Below are 21,698 nucleotides of genomic sequence, written 5' to 3'. Positions count from 1 at the left end.
TCTCTGATCATCTTCAGTAAACCACTTGAGTTGGTTATTAGTTAATTTTTCATATAGGAATTTTACCTTTTCACTATAATTTTCAAGCCATGGTCTACAATATCCTAATAATCCCAATATTTGCCTAATTTCCTTTTTAGTTTGTGGGGGTCTTAAGGATAGAATCCCAGACACCCTGTCAGGATCTAACTTCTTCCTTCCCTTACTCAGCCAATGTCCTAAGTATTTTACTTCCTGTTCTACAAACTGTAGCTTTGATCGGGACACTTTTAATCCCTTCTCCCCTAGAAAATTTAACAATTCAATGGTGGCTTTTCGGGTCCCCTCTTCAGTTTCTCCTGCTACTAATAGATCGTCCACATATTGCAATAATTTTACCTCCTTGGGTATTGTGAAATCTTGTAAGATTTTCTCTAAAGTTTGTCCAAATAGATTTGGTGACTCCGTAAACCCCTGTGGTAACACAGTCCATCTTAATTGCTGTTTTCATCCCGTTTCGGGGTCCTCCCACTCAAAGGCAAAACAATCTCTGGATCCCTCATCCAGAGGACAGGCCCAAAAAGCATCCTTCAAATCTATTACACTATACCAAGTATGTTTGGGAGATACATGACTCAATAAAGTATAAGGATTTGCCACCACAGGGAATTTAGTGATAGTTCGCTGATTTACAGCTCTTAAGTCCTGCACCATCCTGTATGACCCGTCCGGTTTCTTTACGGGGAGAATGGGCGTGTTATGAGGTGACATACATGGTTCTAGGGTTCCTTTTTCCAATAGTCTGTCAACTACAGGTTTTAATCCTTTTCGACCCTCCATAGGCATAGGGTATTGCTTGATTCTAATGGGGCGGTGCGGATCTATTATTTGAACGCTTATGGGGTCCATTTCTATCTTTCCAGTTTCTCCTTCTTTATACCACACTGAGGGGTTAATTGCTTCTTCATCCTCTTGTGTTAAAGTGTATAATTTAATCTGCAATTTGTCCCCTTGACTCTGAATGCTCAAGTTTAACTTCAAAATCAAATCCCTTCCTAATAAATTGTATTCCGCTTCAGGGAGCAAAAGTAAATCATTAAGACAAATTTTCTTTTCTGTTTCTACTTCTACATCTTTCAAGATATTTACTTTAAAAGGCTCTCCTTTTGCCCCTACTACTGACATATAGCTCTTCCCTTTCTCTATTCCTTTTGGAAGTTTTTGAATGGTTGATTTTTCGGCCCCTGTATCCACTAAAAATAAAACTTCCTCTTTATGGGGACCAATTAATAATTTTATCAAGGGCTCTGTTGATGTTGAAGTCCCCAGAAGATATAGCCCCTGACACCCCTAATCTTCTTTGAACATTTTCTCATTTTGTTCCCGCTTACGGCAGTTCTTCTGAACATGTCCCCTCTTGTTACAGTAGTAACAGACGGGAGTTGTAAATCTTTGTCGATAAGGCTGTCCCCGGGGTGTCTGCTCTATTCTTTTTTCCCTTTTCTCTCCAGACGGAGTATTATTTTTCTGACTTTCTCTCACTGCTGCTACAAAAATTTTTGCTTTCACTTTCTGTTTTTCTTTGTCCCTCCTAACATAGACTTTCTGGGCTTCTCTAAGTAACTCCTCTAATCCTCTTTCTTGCCAGTCTTCCAATTTTTCTAATTTCCTTCTTATATCCCCCCAGGATTTAGCTACAAATTGTGTTCTAAGGAGTGTGGTCCCAGCCACTGTATTCGGATCAATTCCAGAATACATTTGTAGGTTTTTCCTCAACCTCTCCAACCATTCTGTTGGAGATTTGTCTTTCCCTTGTTGTTCATTAAATGCTTTATTAATGTTTTGCCCTCGGGGAACCGCTTCCCTTATTCCCTGTATGATTAACGTTCTCAAATCCCTCATATTCTGTCTTCCTTGGGGTTGTTGATGATCCCAGTGGGGATCCACATTTGGCCATTTCTGATCTCCCGGGGGTCCTGCCTGATTCTGTCTTTCCCAAATTCTCATTCCAGCTTGTCTAATCATTCCCCTTTCCTCAGCAGTGAATAAGATCCCTAAAATGGACTGTATTTCTTCCCAGGTATAGGTATTGGGGCCTAGGAATTGGTCCAGTTTTTCAGCTACTCCAAGGGGATCATCTAATAGGGTCCCTATTTCTTTCTTGAAATTTCTTACATCTGTGGTATTTAATGGGACTGCCACAAACCCGATACCTCCCTGATTGCCTCCGAGGGGTACTTCTCATAAGGGATATAGAGAAGCTCCCTCAGATACAGCAGTCCTACTTCTCGTACATGCAGCCGGAGGGCAATCTAATTCCGGTGCTGTTCGTACTACGGCCACCGGAGGGGGAGCCGCCGCCAGAGATGGATTGTTAGGATATGGAGGCGGTAGGTTATCTAGTGGCTCCCATTTATCATCTTTTTCATTTCCCTTTTTGTTTTTATCTCCTTCTTCTTCCTCAAACTTTTCATCTGTTTTTAATGTAAGTATTGAGGCTGGAAAAGGACGTGAAGTTCTGATCCATAATCCTGCATAATCACTTTCCTCCTGACTAAAAGGTTCCTTTGAATTAACATATATATTTAAGGCCTGGCAAATCCAGTCTTCAAAAGATCCAAAAACAGGCCAAAAGACATGTGGTCTTAAAGGCTTCTTCGGCCATTCAATCATGCAATATTGAACCAATTTTAATTTACTTTTTCCTTTTCTGGGGCCCCTTTCATTCCAATTTCTAATCATTATTCCTAATGGACTTTCTGATGGTATGTCTGGTAATTTGCTCCCTTTCTTCTGGTCCTGGGTCTTCGATTCTGTCTGACCCATCTAGGAATTTTACTGTGGCAATTCCTACAGCCCTTGGTTACCAGTAAGAGTGTCTTGCAGGGGATTTAGGACCTATCACCCACCCACGAATCCTATAGGAATCGCTTCGGTCCTTCACCGGCCAAGTCCCTCATGGGAGATTGGAACCGCGGTTAGAAGACCTCCACAATCGCTTCGGAACCAGGTTCCGTCTCAGTCACACTCTTACACACACAGGCAACCGAATCCCACCCAACCGAACGGTATACGCCTTAAATACTTACGACTCCGTCGTCTTCGTTCGGATCTTCGCGCGCAGAATTACGGGCAAAAATAAACTGCTGCAGCCGGCAAGGGAGCTCATAAAAATCAAATTCTTTGCTTGCCCCTATTCAGGTTCAGGATGGCGTTAGTCCCGACCCGACCCGATCAGGAGCCACCAAATGGTGGGGCGCCCCTCCTAGATCAAGTCAGAATACAGGAACCAAGACCCTCCCAGACGAGCCCCCAATTGTGATAGATGATTTAGCCCCAAACAGGATTCCAATTTAGGTTTACAATTTATTAAACAAATAGAGGCAAGTAAACAGCGCTGGGTGCGTCGGGAGTCTCTGCTCTACCAAGACGCACACCGTACAGTTCCTGGTTTTGGTTTATATCCCTTATACCTATACATATTCATGAATAGGTGTATCTTCTTCGGCGCGTGCCCTCTTCTCCTTCTAGGGTCTTCTCGAATCTTCCTCAGCTTGCCCCCAAACTTTATGCATGCACTTTATAAGTTTCTCTTTACACAATACTATGCGGTCAGTGGTCAAACTGGTGGCTTTCGCAAGAGGCAGGAACAGAAGTTGAAACTTATCTCTAAAGATAGGGCTCCCCCACCTACATAATCAGGATGCAGGGGCTTTGCAGACACATTCACTAAGGTACTATCAGGATAGTCTGTCTGGAACAGACCTGATAACTTGAACTATCTTCTTTTCAGGGCAACCATCAGCCTGCGGTTATACAAGAACAATCAGAATGGTTAAAGATTACATATACAGAGAGGGTCACATTTTACCCTGCGGCCTTAGCATTGTTTCATATTGACACGAATCAGGTGAACACATTTCACACAAAACATACAAACATACACTGGACACCTTTTGCTCTTGGCTACAGTGAAATATATCCAAAGTCATTCTGAAGCAATTTTTGATCAGTACCTTTGTATCTTAATTAGAATTAAATAAATTCATAATGCAGAGAACACCTTCCCAAGGAAGAACTACTGGCTGTTGCTTACACTGAAGACGAAGGGCAGAACCGCTGAAGAGGACAGGGGTAAGAAGCCTAATGACAGCAACCAGATAAGGAAATGCCCCAGGACAAGGCTGGGATCGAGAAGATGAGAGTAACAAGTACACCTCCAACAACAGTCCAAGATGAAGGAGGAAAGAAAATTGCAGACTGAGAAAGGAAAAGAAGTGAAATGTCAAAAGTACTTTCTGAAACATTGGAGGCCATGAAGCTGAGCGGATGGCAGAGCCAGAGCAGCTGCATGATCTGACACATGACCTGGGCAATTTTATATTTCAAATTTACTGTACAACCCACACTCCCACTCACTGGAAAATGAAATTTGCTATTCTTTTTACTTTTGTTAATCAAGATTCACTTCCTAAAGCTACAGATGTGCATTTGCCCTTTCTGGAACACAGAGTGGATTCATTTCCTCACACTCAAGACTACCACCTTCCTACCACTGTTGTCCGAAAAGCGGATTCGTGCCCGGCGTGCAAGTAACCAATTCCACACGCTCAGGAGAGATATTGTTTTATTCAGGCCTGGGTGCTCGGTGGACTTGCCACAAATCAAGCACACCTGGTCTAATCACCTTTCTGTTTATATCCATGCTTCTCATACATATTTTAAGTTTCTCTTTTACATATTCATTGAATTTCTGAGAACTAATTATAATATTACATCATCCTAGATACATGCGCACTAAAGTCTTTAGGGTCTTCTTGAGGGTCTCGAGTGGTGTCTGGTGGTCGGTAGGGTAGTAAACTCTTCATGAACCCGTTCCTTTCTTTCTTTATAAGGTCAAGGTTTGTCTCCGAGCTACATCTGGACCACGTTCATTTATGGTTCTTAATTTCAAGGTTAATCATTACTAGGGTCTAACAATACTACACACCTGCAAACACAATACCTGCTAGTTACCTAACTCCTAAGCAACAAGTCTTCATTGTTTAGAATTAAAGAAGCGAGCAGTATGGAATAAGAGGTACTGTAACAGACTGTACCTACTGCATCACCACCACGGGGGTTTTTACATGTCAAAGTTTCCCTTTGAACAATTTAAACAGCTTGGCTCACTTTTGCCATGCTCTTGACCTTCCATTTCCTGACCAAATTATTTGAGCAGGATACTTACAGCTCACCAACAGCTGCATGTAAAGCAATTTCAGCAACACATATGCACTCTGCATTGGAAGTCAGAGCACTTTAACCTGCACCATGCCTCATGAAGTCACAGCACAGATCTGGAGTGACTGCTGAACCCAAGGGAGCACTGGAAATAATTCCAGCCTGCCTCTGGGCCAGCAAGAGAGTGCTGTACCTCTTCCATCTCCTTCCCCAAAACTGGTTTATTCCTTCTTTAGCGCCTCCTTTCTTCTCCTTTCAGCTGATGTAACATGATAATAGAGCTGGAGCAGGAGAAAAGCAGCTATTGCCCTGTAAAGCCCCACCTCTTCCTCAGGCTGGAACCCCGCTGGGATCTTCATTCCTGCGGCTTCCCAGCACTGCCACTTAAGGATGCATGAAGCTGCCCTGACTTCTTTTTTTATTGCCCACACATTCTCTCTGTAGCTACAGCACAAATAACCCAGTCTCTAGCTCTGACCACTGGCAGAAAAGAGTCAATGGTTAAAGTTGAATTCCTTCATAGCCTGAAAGGGAAGTTGACATCACCCACACGAACCATAACTTCATTGCCCAGAGCTGCTCAGGAACATGACTACACTGTGGCAGGTATCTGACAGACTGTTGGTCCATGAATAGCTCTGCACTGTACCAAGACAGAAAGGCTTCAGGAGATTCTCAATGACAATGGTCAGAAAAATGGATTTCATATCTCTGAAAGCTGCATGGCAACGTTCCCCTACTGCAAACCTGGGTTCAGAAAGAAGGCTGCTACCAACTGAACCACTAATATACCAAGGTTTCTTGGTGAGCACACGTTTAAGCAGTCATCAGACCCTTTCCTGTTTAGTTTGTGAGATCATGTATCACATAACCAGCACACTGAGATTTTTGTGACATTACAAGGAGATCTTCAAAGGATTACAAACACAAATATACTGAATAGGAGCAGTATTTTGGTAACAGAGGTGGTATTTTTGAAACCACATACCATTGTGTACAAATTCCAGCTGCCCTTCAATTATATGAGCCTGAATAAAACTAAGGATACTCTTGTTTGGAGAAGACTTCAGAGCCAAGTGCCCATTGCTAGGTGGAGTAATGGAATATATCAGTTCTGATGGTGAGGAATCCTTGTCTTCTGCACAGAGGTAATCAACAGTTATTTCTGTGACTGAACCTACCCAGACCTAGAAAAACAAAAATAAAAAAAAAGAAAATGCATGCAAAAGAAAAACAGAAAAAAAACCCTCAAAGAAAAAAGAAATAATAAAGATTTGTGATGTGCAACACTAGCAGCTATGACAGGTTTCCTTACTGTCCATCCACATTTCTGATCATGAACTGGAATAGTTAATGTTGGCAAAATAGTTTTCAAAAAACAAGACCACGAAATAATACAAGCAAACACACCCTATACCAGTTTGAGTTTTAGATAGCTGCAGCACAAGTGCTCTATTTGTCAGGCACTATCCAAACTCTTACAAACATAGCAAAATTGCATTTTGATAACTGAGTCAAGGAGCTCCTTTCCAACACATACACGTGAATATTAGTGTCATGTACTTCACGGCAGGCAAGGCATTCAATATGCTCTACTTTCACTAGCAGAAAAGAAAAAAGGAAAACAGCCCGGGGACAGCACAATCTCTAATACAAATGGAACACTTCTTGTAGCTGCATTATTTCCTTCTAACAACATGCACTAAAGGCCCTTTTTTAGTGCACCAAATGACCCACAGAGGTGCTCAGTCCAGTGGGAGATGAAGGAATCAACACCTCCAACAGCTGCTTAGCACTTTGCAAGGTCATGCTTCCAGACAAAATAAATAACTAGTATTTAGAAAGATGGTATAAAACCTATTACTTAATTCTAGAAAATCTAAATGGTGTGGGTTTGGTTTTTATTTTTTTAAGCTTAAGATATGCACAAACTGCAAGATCCTTCTTTCAAGCAGAAAGGACTGCAGTCTGAGCTTCATCCACATCTCAATTGGATAATTTCTTGTTTGGAAACGATAAGCAACAGCCCATTTTACTCTTCATCTTTGCTGTATTTATTTAGAACTACAGAAAAAAGTACTAAGACTAACAAAAAAGTACTAAGACTAACAAAATACATATTTATCTCAACATGAAATGAAATTCCTAAATATTCAATACGTCGATGTCAATCCTTTCCATGCAGAGTTTATATCATAGTGTATAATCTTAAAAGCCTGAGCCTTTAAAAGCCTCAGCTTGAGCTTCAAAACACATATTGCATCATCCCTTCCTGTCCTCCTAGGACCTTAGTACACTTAACAAATATCTGGCAGTAACATCACACCAAATGGTTAAAGGAAATATGATACTTGACAAAGGGCATTTTACCTCCATCTGCCAAAACCAAAAATCATCAATCACAGATTTTTCCCTAAGTATTAATGTTACTTTTTAATAAAAACTATGGAAGAAAACCTGAGGTTTTTTAAAGCCACTGGGATTTTTGCCACAACACTTCAATAAGAGGAAAGATTTCAGACTATATTGTGTCACAAAATATGTGCCATGGAAAAAGAGATACTAAGATGAAATTATATGTGTTTTCTAATCAGAAAAACAAGTTTGAAAAAGAAGTTGTGTTACATTTTATAACAGAAAATATCTTGCAACCAGGAAATAGCTATTTTCTCCCTTGAAATATGTATTTCTCTGTAATGTAATTACTAGTATCGAAGTTTGATAAAAGATGCCACCTATGAAAAAACAGGATGATAACTAATAGCAAAGGCTGACTTACTGAGCAGCACCAATTAAACACATCAGTGTCACTGGTTTTGTATTGAGACCCTTGAACTCATCACAGTAGCACTTGATTCAGATTATTCTACACAGAAAATAAAAGGTCACATACAGAATATGCAAAAACATAAGAAAGGACTACGCAAACATGTTATTACATATGACTCAGGTTAAATGTCCAAAAGTTTCAAAATTTTTTCACTTACTAAAGGAAAAATTGAGCTTTTTGCTATAAAGCCAGTGTTTATTTCTATTGTTCTTGCACACTAACACACAATGCTTTTTAAAGTACTGTACATGCTGAGGTGCTTGGTGACCTGCAACATGATCCTTGAGGAATGAAAGGAGATACAAGAGCTGAAAAGGGCTGTAGGGAAGCGGACACTCAGAATACTGCAAGTACTGCTTATTTTCCACATCTGGGATCAAGTCCTCCTTGAAGAGCACCATGAAAACTGTATCTGAACTTCTAGGATGTAGTATTAAACTAATTTTGCATTTGCCTAACACATTCCATAGGCATGGTCCAAAAAAAGGTTCATGACCCTGCCCATTGGGAAATAATCCATTCTGCTCTGCTTACAGCATTCAGCTTATCAGTATCTCCTTGCATGCTACATATCCTACCAGACACTCTATATTCACAGACATTTTAATACTCTGGTGAATGATTTAAAGAAAAAAAAAATCAGTGTTTGAATTTGGCTTTTAAAAAAATCTAATTCTAGGAAAATACGGCCCTCTTGTGGCAACAGGAGGATACAGTCATTTCACAGCATCACTGCTGATAAAGACATTTAAACACATACATAAATGGAGCAAATAAGGCCAGGATACTGACTTTCCTAAAAATATCATATTTCCCTTCCCCATCCTCACCCCAGCAAAAAGAATGGCCATAGAACCTGAGGAAATTATACCTAAAATGCTGTATGGTTTCTAAATAAATGTATCCCTCATGCACTTATTGTTCTAATGGAAAGGCTTTAAATTAAATGCAAGGATTACTATCATACATTACAGAAGCTCTCAGGACAGTAAAACTTTCTGTATCTCATATGTTATGTTAATGTAAATACTTCAGCATGTCATAAATTCCCAGCAAAAAAAAAAATTTCTCCCAGAGAAAATCAGAAACAACCCCAAAAATGTTTGGTTGGTTGTCCTCCTGAAACTCCCCCCATGGTGTTCATAACCTTGATATAAACAACAGACACGGTGGTTTGAAGAAGGGATGTTATGGATGCCCCAGAAGTGAGGGAGCTGGAGTTGAAGGACTCATTCAGCGTTGTTGCAGATGAGTGATTTAGATCACTTAAAGAATCACTGTCAAAGGTATTAGCAAAAGTGGTTTTAATATGATGTTGTAAAAGTACGACTTAACAAAGTTCGATGGCAAGGTTCACTCTATTAATTACTGCATGGAAGAAACATACAAAGGAAAATTGAGTTACACTCGAGTTGGAATGATTCACAGAGAGACCTGGGACACAAAAGGGTAAGGAAAACCCTCCTGTTGAGTCACGAGGTTCAGAGTGGACCCCCTTGCTTTCTAAACTCCTTCTCAGAGAGAAGTCTAGGTGTGGCTAGGTCCAAACCTAGTCTCAGACTTGGTCAACCGTTTATGTCTGAGGGATTATATATGCAAAATTTATGTAATGTTTCATTAACATGAATTCAGCATGCAATCAAAGTTACCAAGACAAAAATCAAAGTTACCATACTACAAGGTTATGTGCAATATCGGTCGCTTACCAAAGATCTGCTGTTGGTAAAAGGTCTCTCTGCCTCAAGGAGCAACCTTAAGAAGTGTCCCAGCTCAAGGGGAGATCACTGCCATACAGCCACGCTGCCTAGCAGGGAAAGCTCAAAGAAGGCTCACTTAGGCTGTCATATTTATGGGATAAAGTGGTTGGCTCATAGTCAAATTACATGCGATGGAAAAGGTATGCATGAGGCTCCTTGTACTCATAACTTACTTTGTTCCTTGATAAATGAGTCTTGGAAAAGCCACCCGCTGTTCATGTGTTAATCACATGATCAGTGTTCCAAGCTCATATGCATTGATGCTCACTGTGTCACTGTGCTCCTTTGTGGGTTTTCAGAGAACAGATTGAAACTAGAGGAGTTCACGGCCCAGCTATGGCTCAGGCCTTTACCTCTTCCAGAGCCTGTACCAAACTACCGCTACTTTGGTGAAGGGGTCGAGTGCATCCGTCACAAGCGTGTATGTACACACTCAACAGCTCCTTGCATATGGCCAGAAGCCCCATAACAAAGGCCAAAAATTAACTTTCATATATCCCCACCAACAACACCGGCCATGTAATGCAGCTCTTCACAAAAGCTATTTCTCAATAGCAGGTGTGTTGTGGTTTAGCCCCAGCCAGAAGCTAAACACCACACAGCCGCTCGCTCACTCTCCCCCCCACCCCACAGTTTAATAGAACAGAAAAGAAAGGAAAAAATAATAATAATAATTATGATGATAGAATAAACAAAATAGGTGATGCATAATACAATTGCTCACCACCCGCCGACCAATGCCCAGCCAGTTCCCGAGCAGTGGTCACCCCTCCCTGGCCAACTCCCCCCAGCTTATATACTGAGCATGACGTCATATGGTATGGAATATCCCTTTGGCCAGTTTGGGTCAGCTGTCCTGGCTATGCTCCCTCCCAGCTTCTTGTGCACCCGGCAGAGCATGGGAAGCTGAAAAGTCCTTGACTAGCGTAAGCACTACTTAGCAACAACAAAAACATCAGTGTTATCAACATTCTTCTCATACTGAATCCAAAACGCAGCACTATACCAGCTACTAGGAAGACAATTAACTCTATCCCAGCCAAAACCAGGACAGCTATGCTGTTCATTAACAGCCCTCAAGATGCCCTAGCAAACCACAACAAATGATCCAGGTGCAAGCCATCCACCCCCACAAGCACTATGTTAGTCCAAGAGACTTCATGTACCTTTAAGATTAAAAGAAAGCTCAGTCAGCTCTCTAGATAAACTTTACATTACAACGGCAGAAAACTTTCTTCATGATGACTAGAATCTCCCTAAATGAAAATTACTCGTGTACTGCCTCCATTCATTAACACTAATTATTTAAATCCCAGGACCACCATTTATTATATTGAATATCCCAACAGATACAAACCTAATAATCTGTAATGAAGGTACATTAAATGGTATCAGGTTAGAAATCCACATTTTAAGATGATGACAAACATATCTGAAGAATTCTGTTAACTTTTATAACAGGAGCTTCATCATTTAATGAAGTAACTGTTACAAATACAGTTTGGGGCAAGCTTTGTTTCCACAGTTCTGTGTTATTTACTATCACAGTAAAATTGTCTGTCAGTTCCTCGCTGTCATCATGAACATAGTAGATTAGTTCTTGTTCCACCTGAAAAATATAACAACCTGAAAAATTAAAGAGGCTAAAAGGAAATTAATGTCACATTAAAAAAACAAAAATATTCAAGTCTAGTCATGCCCCTCTGGATTTATTGCCTCAACTTTTTATGACTTCTAAGAATTTATTTATGCTCATATCTGATCCGTACCTCTATCTTTATTCTATCCACAACAGCAAATTTTACAGCTCATCTGTCCATTTCTCTAGCCAGCATATCTTAAGTTGCCAGTCTTGGCATTCCCCCTTCACCCTAAAAGGAAAATGGAAAATCCAATCCCACTATATTTACCATGACTTTTCCTGGAATCTATAAACTGAAAATAGTATTAGTAGATGGTGACTTATGATATAGTTTTGCTTCTTAAAGCTAAAAGACTGAAAATTAGCTTATTGTGCATATACTGTCTCTCTGTGAGCAAAGATATGACCTAAAAAGACAAATTTGTTTCCACTTCTCTCCTTGTTCAATCTACATACCATTTCCTCTGGTTAGCTCTTTTCAAGATGTACCCACAGTCTATCTGCCTTAGGTTTCCAGAGCACCAACAACTCTGCCTGAGTGCGAATGGCCCATCAGTCTACTGTGATTATAGCACACTAGTTTGTGTGACCAATAGCACACAAGGAAGTGATGTGGTTGGCCACAACAACCAGCCACCCTCCCTCCCCACCGCAAATGACCAGCTAGCAACTGCAGAAAGATCTTCGGTACAAGGCCAGAATAAAGCTCAAACTCATGCATCTCGCCACCTCCCACCGAATCATCCCACTGCAGACAAAAATTAGCTTTTAGCAATACCAATCATGACCACAGCAAAGCATATCTAAATGCATTACCTGTTTTCTGGTAAATTTGGTTAACTTTGTTTCAGGAACATGAGAGTTTTCAACGTACCCATGCTTTGGCTGCTCAACTAAAATAAATTCACAGCTGAGTCCTGCAAAGTGTCTACTAAAAATTTTTAGATAGTCTTCCACCAGGGCTTTTGAGCCCCCTTCAATTACTGTGAAGTTATGTACTTCCAATGGAATCATTCTGGGGATAATGTCTACAGAGTTCTCTATTCCACTCGCTGTTTGGACACCATTGGTCACATCCAGAGAAAAATGGTCATCTAGTTGGTCAGAAACTGTCTGCACATACTGAACTTTGCCCTCATCAACATCTTGCTGTGTGAAGGTCAAAACTGGCCTTTGGTCAGCACCGAGATAACTTTCTTCTGAGGAAAACTTCCAAATGTATCCATGTACTGGAAGCTGTCTTACTGTGAACACAATCTCAGATGGAGAACTGTTTTCATGAACAACCTTCAATTTAAAAATATATCTCAAAATTATTTAAACAGAAACAGGAGAAATTCTTTTATTCTCTTTGAATTTTTCACTTTTAACCCTGGGATTGTCTAATTAATTGGCATTCCTTGTTTGGGTTACACGGTATATCTGCAAAGTCCTAATACAATACAATTAAATAACATGGCATGGGAGTGTTTTGTAACCCTGAATGTGTTTTGTAAATTTTGAAAAGGAATTAACTAATAGCCTAAGAATTGTAGACCCCTGCCTGAAGCAAGGATTTCAGCAGCACAGCAATGTGCTGCCGGAGCCCCCTCACGGTGGTTATTGAAAGGCTACACACAAACAATAGGGAGGAAATTATTAACCAAAGAGAAACGACCTCAGGTCTGTGACTTGAACTTTTTAAAATTTTGGATCCAATCCTCAGACAGTGTTAATTGGGCTAGCTCCAAACTGAATGAAATGAAATCCTTTCTTCCTTGGTATTTCCTACCACCTCAACTAAGAATGATACATGAACATTAAGTACAAACAATTGTCACAACTAAAACAAACATACGAGTGCAGCATCTCCAAATCTTAACTTCCTCAAGCACCAACATGTAATGGAGTCAAAGACTATGGGCAGTCTTTTTCTTTAACATAACCGGTTTTCCTTCCTAGCAATGGAAGCTTGCTAGTGTCAGTCTCTCCAGAATTAAGCATCCAGAATGCAGTCATGTTAGTGAAAACCAAAAGGAGTTAAAGAAGAGAATACAGAGAGACTAAAGACACTGCAATGGCTGAGAAAGCAGTGAAGAAAACTTGCTACAAGACTGGAGAAATGGACGCCACAATTAACTTACTTACAGTTTTCCTTTACTGATTTTAACTGGTTTTCCTTCTTCAACTAAGAGATTGTTTTTGTTCACAGTCCTTGGTGGCCACTGATGACTTTCCAAATATATGTGAACATGCACTCCAGCATCCAGATGGACATTTTTAGCATGGACTGTAAAGTTAAATGTGTCAATAAGGTTGTTGCTGTCATCATGCCTGTAGGTCACATACCCCTTTATCAGATCAAGTTCAGTAAAGGAAACCATCAATAGATTATTTACATATATTCTTCCATACTTTGGGAAAGAGAATATCTCATATGTAATCTCATGATGATTTCTGATGTCTTGGTTTGTAATAGCACTTAGGTTAGCTGTTGTAACAGTTTCCTCTTTTCCTTTTTGAGCCAACAAGCCTGTATTATTTGCCAACCTAACATAAGAATCAGTGGCACTAACTTCTAGAAGCAAAAGATGTATAGTGCTTGCCATCTGTCACAAAGAGCACAAAATGCCCCAAATCTGCACCACGGTGTATAAACAGGACTTGCTTTTGCTCCAGGTCCGCTTGTTTGAATTGGTAGAGTCTGTGCAAAGTATCATTTGTTAGCACCAAGTCCCGATTGGAAATGCCACGTCCAGTATACAGCAACTGCTCAACATCAAAATCAGGATCATGATAGCAAAGACCTGCCAAAGTTAATAATCACTGCCCATTTCTCACTATGTTAAATATCTTATCAATTACACATACTGGTTTCTCATCATTCTTCAGCTGGACAGAAATGTTGAATATATTTTCTACTGACAAAGGTCCTACTTCTGGATCAAAGTTTGCCCACTCTCCTGACGCTTCACTGGAAGCTCTGGCAAGAAATTCATCAAATACTGTCTCAGAATCATCATGCACATACATAAGGCGCTTATCAATTATATCTTTTGTTAGTGAAAGTGGTGAGATTGTCATTACTCTCAAATGAGCCTGAAAAATTAATGAGTTTTAATTTCCCATGCTTAGGAAACTGTATAACTTTATATTGGAAAGTTTTATTATCCAGTGTTTGCACAAACAATTTTGTGCTTGTTATTAACTCTCCTTCACCTTCAATAACAGCCAGGCCATTGTTAGTCAAAATAATGTTTCTGAAATCTGACTTGATGTAGACTTCGAAGTCGTAGAAATTTGATTCCAGATACTTTGTAGAAATGAGGAATCTAAATGAATCACGGTTGTCTTCATGGTATCTCCTGATTAATTCATATGCCACTTTTTGATCAGTAATATCTTTCTGGCTGAAGACTGAATCTTTTTTCAAAGGCTGGTCACCAAGCCATATTTTTACATTCTTTGGTAGGGACAGCAATTTAAAATGAAGCTCATCTTCAGGTATTTCCAGATCCACAATCACAGCAAAAAGATTATCTGAATTCAAGTATTTCTTTTTTTTATTTTTCAATTTCTAGAGGAGCATGTTTCAATAAACTGTACCTTAACCATTTCACTTTGATTGGAAACACGTGCTCTTCACTGATTCCGTTTCCCATGCTAACTTTGAATTTAAATTGGTCAGTCACATTTTCCAGCTGAATTTCTTTAAAAGTTCTACAGTATCTCACACAGTTGCACTGAACAGAGTGTTGAGAAAAAGAGTTGACTTGCTTCCATTTTCCCCTTGAATGCTGCCTTTGGACTTCCCCAAACTGGAGTGGCTCTGTGATCTCGTACCATATCTCCAGCTCCTGGAGGTTGGCATTTGTTTCAACTGCCAGATGCCTAGGTGTGATCAGAGCTGTAACACCTTGGAGTAGTTTTATTCCCAAGTTGTTGACAACTTTGTAATCCAAAGGAACTGCCATGACACATAACACAACAGTGTTGCTCACTTTCTCACCATCACTTGCTCTCAGAACAATCCTTGAGTTCTTGAAGCCTGTGTGGACAAAGAAAACAGTGCTTTCTCTTAAGTCCTCATTAGAAAAAGTAGTAATAGCTTTTCCAGGATGCTTTGAATTTTCTAAAAATCCTGCATCTGCATTCAGATTTGCAAACACTGAAAGACTGAGACCCACAGGATCTGTATCCTTATCTAAAACTTTTATCAGATCACTAGTCAAACGTTTCTTTGAGTTCTCTAACAGAAGAAGCAAGTTTTCGTCAGGAAGTGTGATCTCAGGAGCATCGTTTACTGGAGTGACAGTAATGCTAAACACATGCTGCTCATTTCCTTGCAAATACGGAGGTACAATCTTCTCACTGCTGGTAGAAATGGAGAAATTAAAATAACCATAAGTGTCCTCAGAGCCATCATGGACATAAAGAATCTTCCCTTGCCACAGGTCCTGCACAGTTAATGTACTTATCTCCTGCACTGGTTCAACATTGTGGTGGGTTGACCTTGGCTGGACACCAGGTGCCCACCAAGCCACTCTATCACTCCCCTCCTCAACTGGACAGGGGGAGAAAAATATGACAAAAGGCTCATGGGTCAAGATAAGGACAGGGAGATCACTCAGCAATTATCTTCATGGGCAAAACAGACTCGACTTGGGGAAATTAATTTAATTTATTGCCAATCAAAGGTCAGAGTACGATAATGAGAAATAAAAACAAATCTTAAAACACCTTCCCCCCACCCCTCCCTTCTTCCCGGGCTCAACTTCACTCCCGAATTCTCTACCTCCTCCCCCTGAGTGGCGCAGGGGATGGGGAATGGGGGTTGCGGTCAGTTCATCACACGTTGTCTCTGCCGCTCCTTCCTCCTCACTCTCTTCCCCTGCTCCAGCATGGGGTCCCACCCACAGGAGACAGTCCTCCATGAACTGCTCCAGCGTGGGTCCTTTCCACGGGTTGCAGTCCTTCAGGAACAGGCTGCTCCAGCGTGGGTCCTCCACGGGGTCACAAGTCCTGCCAGAAAACCTGCTCCAGCGTGGGCTTCTCTCCACAGGTTCACAGATCCTGCCAGGAGCCTGCTCCAGCGCGGGCTTCCCACAGGGTCACAGCCTCCTTTGGGCGCATCCACCTGCTCTGGCATGGGGTCCTCCATGGGCTGCAGGTGGATATCTGCTCCACCGTTAACCTCCATGGGCTGCAGGGGGACAGCCTGCCTCACCATGGTCTTCACCACAGGCTGCAGGGGAATCTCTGCTCTGGCACCTGGAACACCTCCTCCCCCTCCTTCTTCACTGACCTTGGTGTCTGCGTAGTTGTTTCTCTCACATATTCTCACTCCTCTCTCCCAGCTGCTTTTTTCCCCCTTCTTCAATATGTTATCACAGAGGCGCTACCACCATCACTGATTGGCTCAGCTTTGGCCAGCGGCGGGTCTGTCTTGGAGCTGGCTGGCACTGGCTCTATTGGACATGGGGGAAGCTTCTGACATCTTCTCACAGAAGCCATTCCTGCAGCCCCCCGCTACCAAAACCTTGCCACGCAAACCCAATACAAGCATCTAGTTTCAAGTCCCCATGAGGGGGTGGTTCCTTTATTTCAAAAAGAATTTGTGACTGATGAATCCCTAATTTCTGAAAGTCTAAGTTGACTTTGTTTAGATTAGAGTGAAGCTTGTCCACCCTCTAGCACAATCAAGTTACTTAGAACTAAAAGGTGGCTTTTTATCTTCCTTGCCCAGAGAGGCAGAGCTTTCAGGGGAAATGGCAAATGTTGGGGCTGCTTTCACAGTGGGATTCTTTACAGCCATCCCTAAAGAAAGATTTGTATTAAAAGCACTTTCCGTTTCACATGCAACTGAAATATCCTTTGTTACCAGAACATTCTTCAGCGATTTCTTTTCTGAATTGGCTTTCAGGTCTCTCAAGCAACCTTTGAAGGACCCTCCTCTGGCATACTTCCCAGACACTGAGGTTAGCTCTAACTTAATCACTTCTGATCACGTGCTGTCATCTACACCACCTACAAAGAGAGACCCCTTCAGAAGTTGCAGTTTGTTGTGGGGAGGCAATGTCTTTTTCACAGTTTCTTCATCCAATGTCAGCTGCAAATATTCTGCAGTAAATTTCAGTTTGATGTAGTGCCAATGACTATTATTGACAGACCTATGAGAAGAAAGCTGGGTTCTACTTTTATATTTTCCAACATAGGCTTTAAATAATCCATCTTCCATTTCCATTGCAATGAAATCTCCTGCTTGCCCAGGATGGTAAAGCAGCAAGCCATGTGCAGCTGAGGTTTGCAATGTATACTCCAAGATTTCCTCACCATCAACATCCCACAATGGGAAAGAAACATACATAGGATCTAGAACTGAAGAAACTGATGGGTTCATCTTCACCTGCAAAGAATTCATCACTGCATCCCACCGAAACTTCATGGACATTTTTAAAGCTAGGAGAAGGTCTCAGAGGCATCAGAACATCTAGCTGATTGAACGACACATCATCAATACATCCTCGGAAATTGGGCAGTGCTCCAACAAGGTAGGGAACATCAAGTTTACTAGTACCACCTACGTAGAATCCATAATCAATATTTAATTCATAGAGAATTCCAGGCATTTTTGCACTAGTTCTATCATGTTTATCAATTACCAATGTGACATTATCATGTTCATGATGTAGTTCAAAACCAGGTGCCAAGCTAAACCATTCAGCTGAGATATTTGCCGAGAATGCAGTACTCGTTCCCCCATACTGAAGTTAATTCTCAACTGCAAGAGACAGAATTTTAACTATCAAAATCCAAAGTGGTATTTTTCACAATCATATATTAATATATAGTTAATAGATTAGTTTTCATAAATTTTCATATTAAGCATATAATTTGCAAAATATAATTAAAAAATAAAATCCCATTAAAATTTTGTGTAGGTTTACTTGCCATCACAAATTTGACTTAAATAATTGCAGAGGAGGGAATGGACTACTCTGCAGTTCTGCTAGGACCAACAACTCCTGAGAACCCAAGTGACAATGATGTTTCAGGAACTTACCTTGCAGAAAAACTATTTGGATCCAAACATTTTCTATGATGCTAACATCATCAAATCTGAAGTTTTGCCTTTACTGAACCTCATGCTTTGAACACAATGATCTTGATTTTAAGATCTAGAGATCTCAAAGGCTTCTAGAGGCCAATTTTAATAACTATCATTGTAAGAAATAAATACCACATTTTGAAATAATCAATTATGTGAATTTTCCATTTTTTTTAACATAAGCTTTGAGAATTGTTATAGACAATAGCTTAAAGAAAAAACAGCTTAAAGAAAAACACTAAACAATACAGGCTACACATCTTTTTATCTATAGTTATAAACCATACCTGTAAATTTCCTGAGCGTAGCTCCATTAAACAATAATCCTTCTTCCCAGCTGCAAGAAAAAGCAGTCCATGTGGCTTGATCGTTCGAAACCTCAACTGTAAGGATGTCTGAGAGGATGCTGCCATGTTCAACTCCACAAAGCTATCACCATAAAATAATGCTAAAAGAAAGAAAGGAAAACAAACAGGAGATTTAGTCACACACACAAAAAAAATCTCTTTTTCTTATCTCCAGCTAAATATATATTAAAAAAAAAAAACACCACTTATATTAACTCCATGTATACTTATTTATATATGTATAAAAATAAATCTCAGATAGCAACTGGATAAGAGCCCAATGGCCATACCAGTTTGAACAAAGAGTGAATATAGCCCAGTATTCTACCTCCAACAGTGACGACAGGGAATCATAAGAACAGTGCAATCATTTTTAATACTTTCCTTCAAATACTCTCCCAGTTTCCAATTATTTTTTTGTTTCAGGTGTTTGCCTGAGCTTGTCACAGTCTCTCTATTTTGTAACTGTAAAAGGATTTCTCTCTGAAGTACTCCTCTAGTTTCTCCTTGGGCACATGTAAACATCTTCATCTATAACATGCTTTTATGTCTCCATCAGAGACATCCTCTGTCATCTTTGACCACGGGGAGGTACACGTGCTTCTTTGACCACGGGGAAGTTTACACGGCACCGGGCCTGCTGGCGACGGACGGAGTTCAGCTGTCTCACAGGGGGAAAAGGATTCTTGCGTATGAGTTGGCGGGGCTCATCGAGAGGGCTTTAAACTAGGTTCGAAGGGGGAAGGGGATAAAACCAGGCTCACTAGAGAAGAGCCTAGGGGCGGCACGCCAATGTCGGGGGAGAAATCGGCAGCCCAGCTCAAGTGCATCTACACCAATGCACGCAGCATGGGCGGCAAACAGGAGGAGCTGGAAGCCATTGTGCAGTGGGGTAGCTATGACTTAGTCGCCATCACGGAAACATGGTGGGATGAGTCTCACGATTGGAGTGCTGCAATGGATGGCTATAAGCTCTTCAGAAGGGACAGGCGAGGAAGGAGAGGCGGTGGGGTAGCCCTGTATGTTAGGGAGTGCTTTGACTGTCTAGAGCTCAATGGTAGTGATGACGAGGTCGAGTGCTTGTGAGTAAGGATGAGGGGGAAGGCCAACAAGGCAGATATCCTGCTGGGAGTCTGTAATAGACCACCCAACCAGGACGAGGAGGCAGACGAAATATTCTACCAGAGGCTGGCAGAAGTCTCCCAGTCGCTAGCCCTTGTTCTCGTGGGGGACTTCAACTTTCCGGATGTCTGCTGGAAATACCACACGGCAGAGAGGAAACAGTCGAGGAGGTTCCTGGAGTGTGTGGAAGATAACTTCCTGACGCAGCTGGTAAGTGAGCCCACTAGGGGAGGTGCCTCGCTTGACCTGCTGTTCACAAACAGAGAAGGACTGGTGGGAGATGTGGTGGTCGGAGGCCGGCTTGGGCTTAGCGACCGTGAAATGATAGAATTCTCCATACTTGGTGAAGTAAGGAGGGAGGCCAGCAAAACCGCTACCATGGACTTCCGGAGGGCGGACTTTGGCCTGCTCAGGACACTGGTCGAGAGGGTCCCTTGGGAGACAGTCCTGAAGGGCAAAGGGGTCCAGGAAGGCTGGACGTTCTTCAAGAAGGAAGTCTTAAAGGCGCAGGAGCGGGCTGTCCCCATGTGCCGCAAGAAAAACGGGCGGGGAAGACGACCGGCCTGGCTGAATGGGGACCTCTGGCTGGGACTCAGGAAAAAAAGGAGAGTTTATCACCTTTGGAAGAAGGGGCAGGCAACTCGAGAAGAGTACAGGGATCTCGTTAGGTCGTGCAGAGAGGAAATTAGAAAGGCAAAAACCCTGGCTAGAACTCAACCTGGCCACTGTCGTGAGAGACAACAAAAAATGCTTTTACAAGTATATTAATGACAAAAGGAGAGCCAAGGAGAATCTCCATCCTCTATTGGATGCGGGGGGGGAACATTGCCACCAAGGACGAGGATAAGGCTGAGGTACTTAACGCCTTCTTTGCCTCAGTCTTTAATAGTCAGAGCAGTTATCCCCAGGGTACTCAGCCCCCTGAGCTGGAAGACAGGGACAGCGAGCAGGATAAGCCCCTCATAATCCAAGAGGAAGCAGTTAACGACCTGCTATGCCACCTGGATGCTCACAAGTGTATGGGGCCGGATGGGATCCACCCGAGGGTACTGAGGGAGCTGGCGGAGGAGCTTGCCAAGCCACTCTCCATCATTTACCAGCAGTCCTGGTTAACTGGGGAGGTCCCGGACGACTGGAGGCTTGCCAATGTGACGCCCATCTACAAGAAGGGCCGGAAGGAGGATCCGGGGAACTACAGGCCAGTCAGCCTGACCTCGGTGCCGGGGAAGATCATGGAGCGGTTTGTTTTGAGGGCGCTCACGAGCCATGTCCGGGACAACCAGGGGATCAGGCCCAGACAGCACAGGTTCATGAAAGACACGTCCTGCTTGACCAACCTGATCTCCTTCTATGACCAGGTGACCCGCCTAGTGGATGAGGGAAAGGCTGTGGACGTGGTCTACCTGGACTTCAGTAAAGCCTTTGACACTGTCTCCCACGGCATTCTCCTAGAGAAGCTGGCGGCTCACGACCTAGACAGGTACACTCTTCGCTGGGTAAAAAACTGGCTGGATGGCCGAGCCCAGAGAGTTGTGGTGAATGGAGTTAAATCCAGTTGGCGGCCGGTCACGAGTGGTGTTCCCCAGGGCTCAGTACTGGGGCTGGTCCTGTTCAATATCTTTATCAATGATCTGGACGAGGGGATCGAGTGCTCCCTCAGTAAGTTTGCAGACGACACCAAGCTGGGCGGGAGTGTTGATCTGCTCGAGGG

General features: G+C 42.0%; 1 pseudogene; it reads right to left on the bottom strand.

Annotated features, from left to right (window-relative positions):
* The window catches only part of LOC142074948 (chondroitin sulfate proteoglycan 4-like), a 37,176-nt pseudogene extending 18,245 nt beyond the window's left edge, over positions 1-18,931 (bottom strand).
* Positions 18,932-21,698: the final 2,767 nt, after the last annotated feature.

The sequence above is a fragment of the Calonectris borealis genome, chromosome W (genome assembly GCF_964195595.1).
Source record: "Calonectris borealis chromosome W, bCalBor7.hap1.2, whole genome shotgun sequence".
Classification (NCBI taxonomy): Eukaryota; Metazoa; Chordata; class Aves; order Procellariiformes; family Procellariidae; genus Calonectris; species Calonectris borealis.
This window is presented reverse-complemented; position numbering and strand designations above follow the sequence as displayed.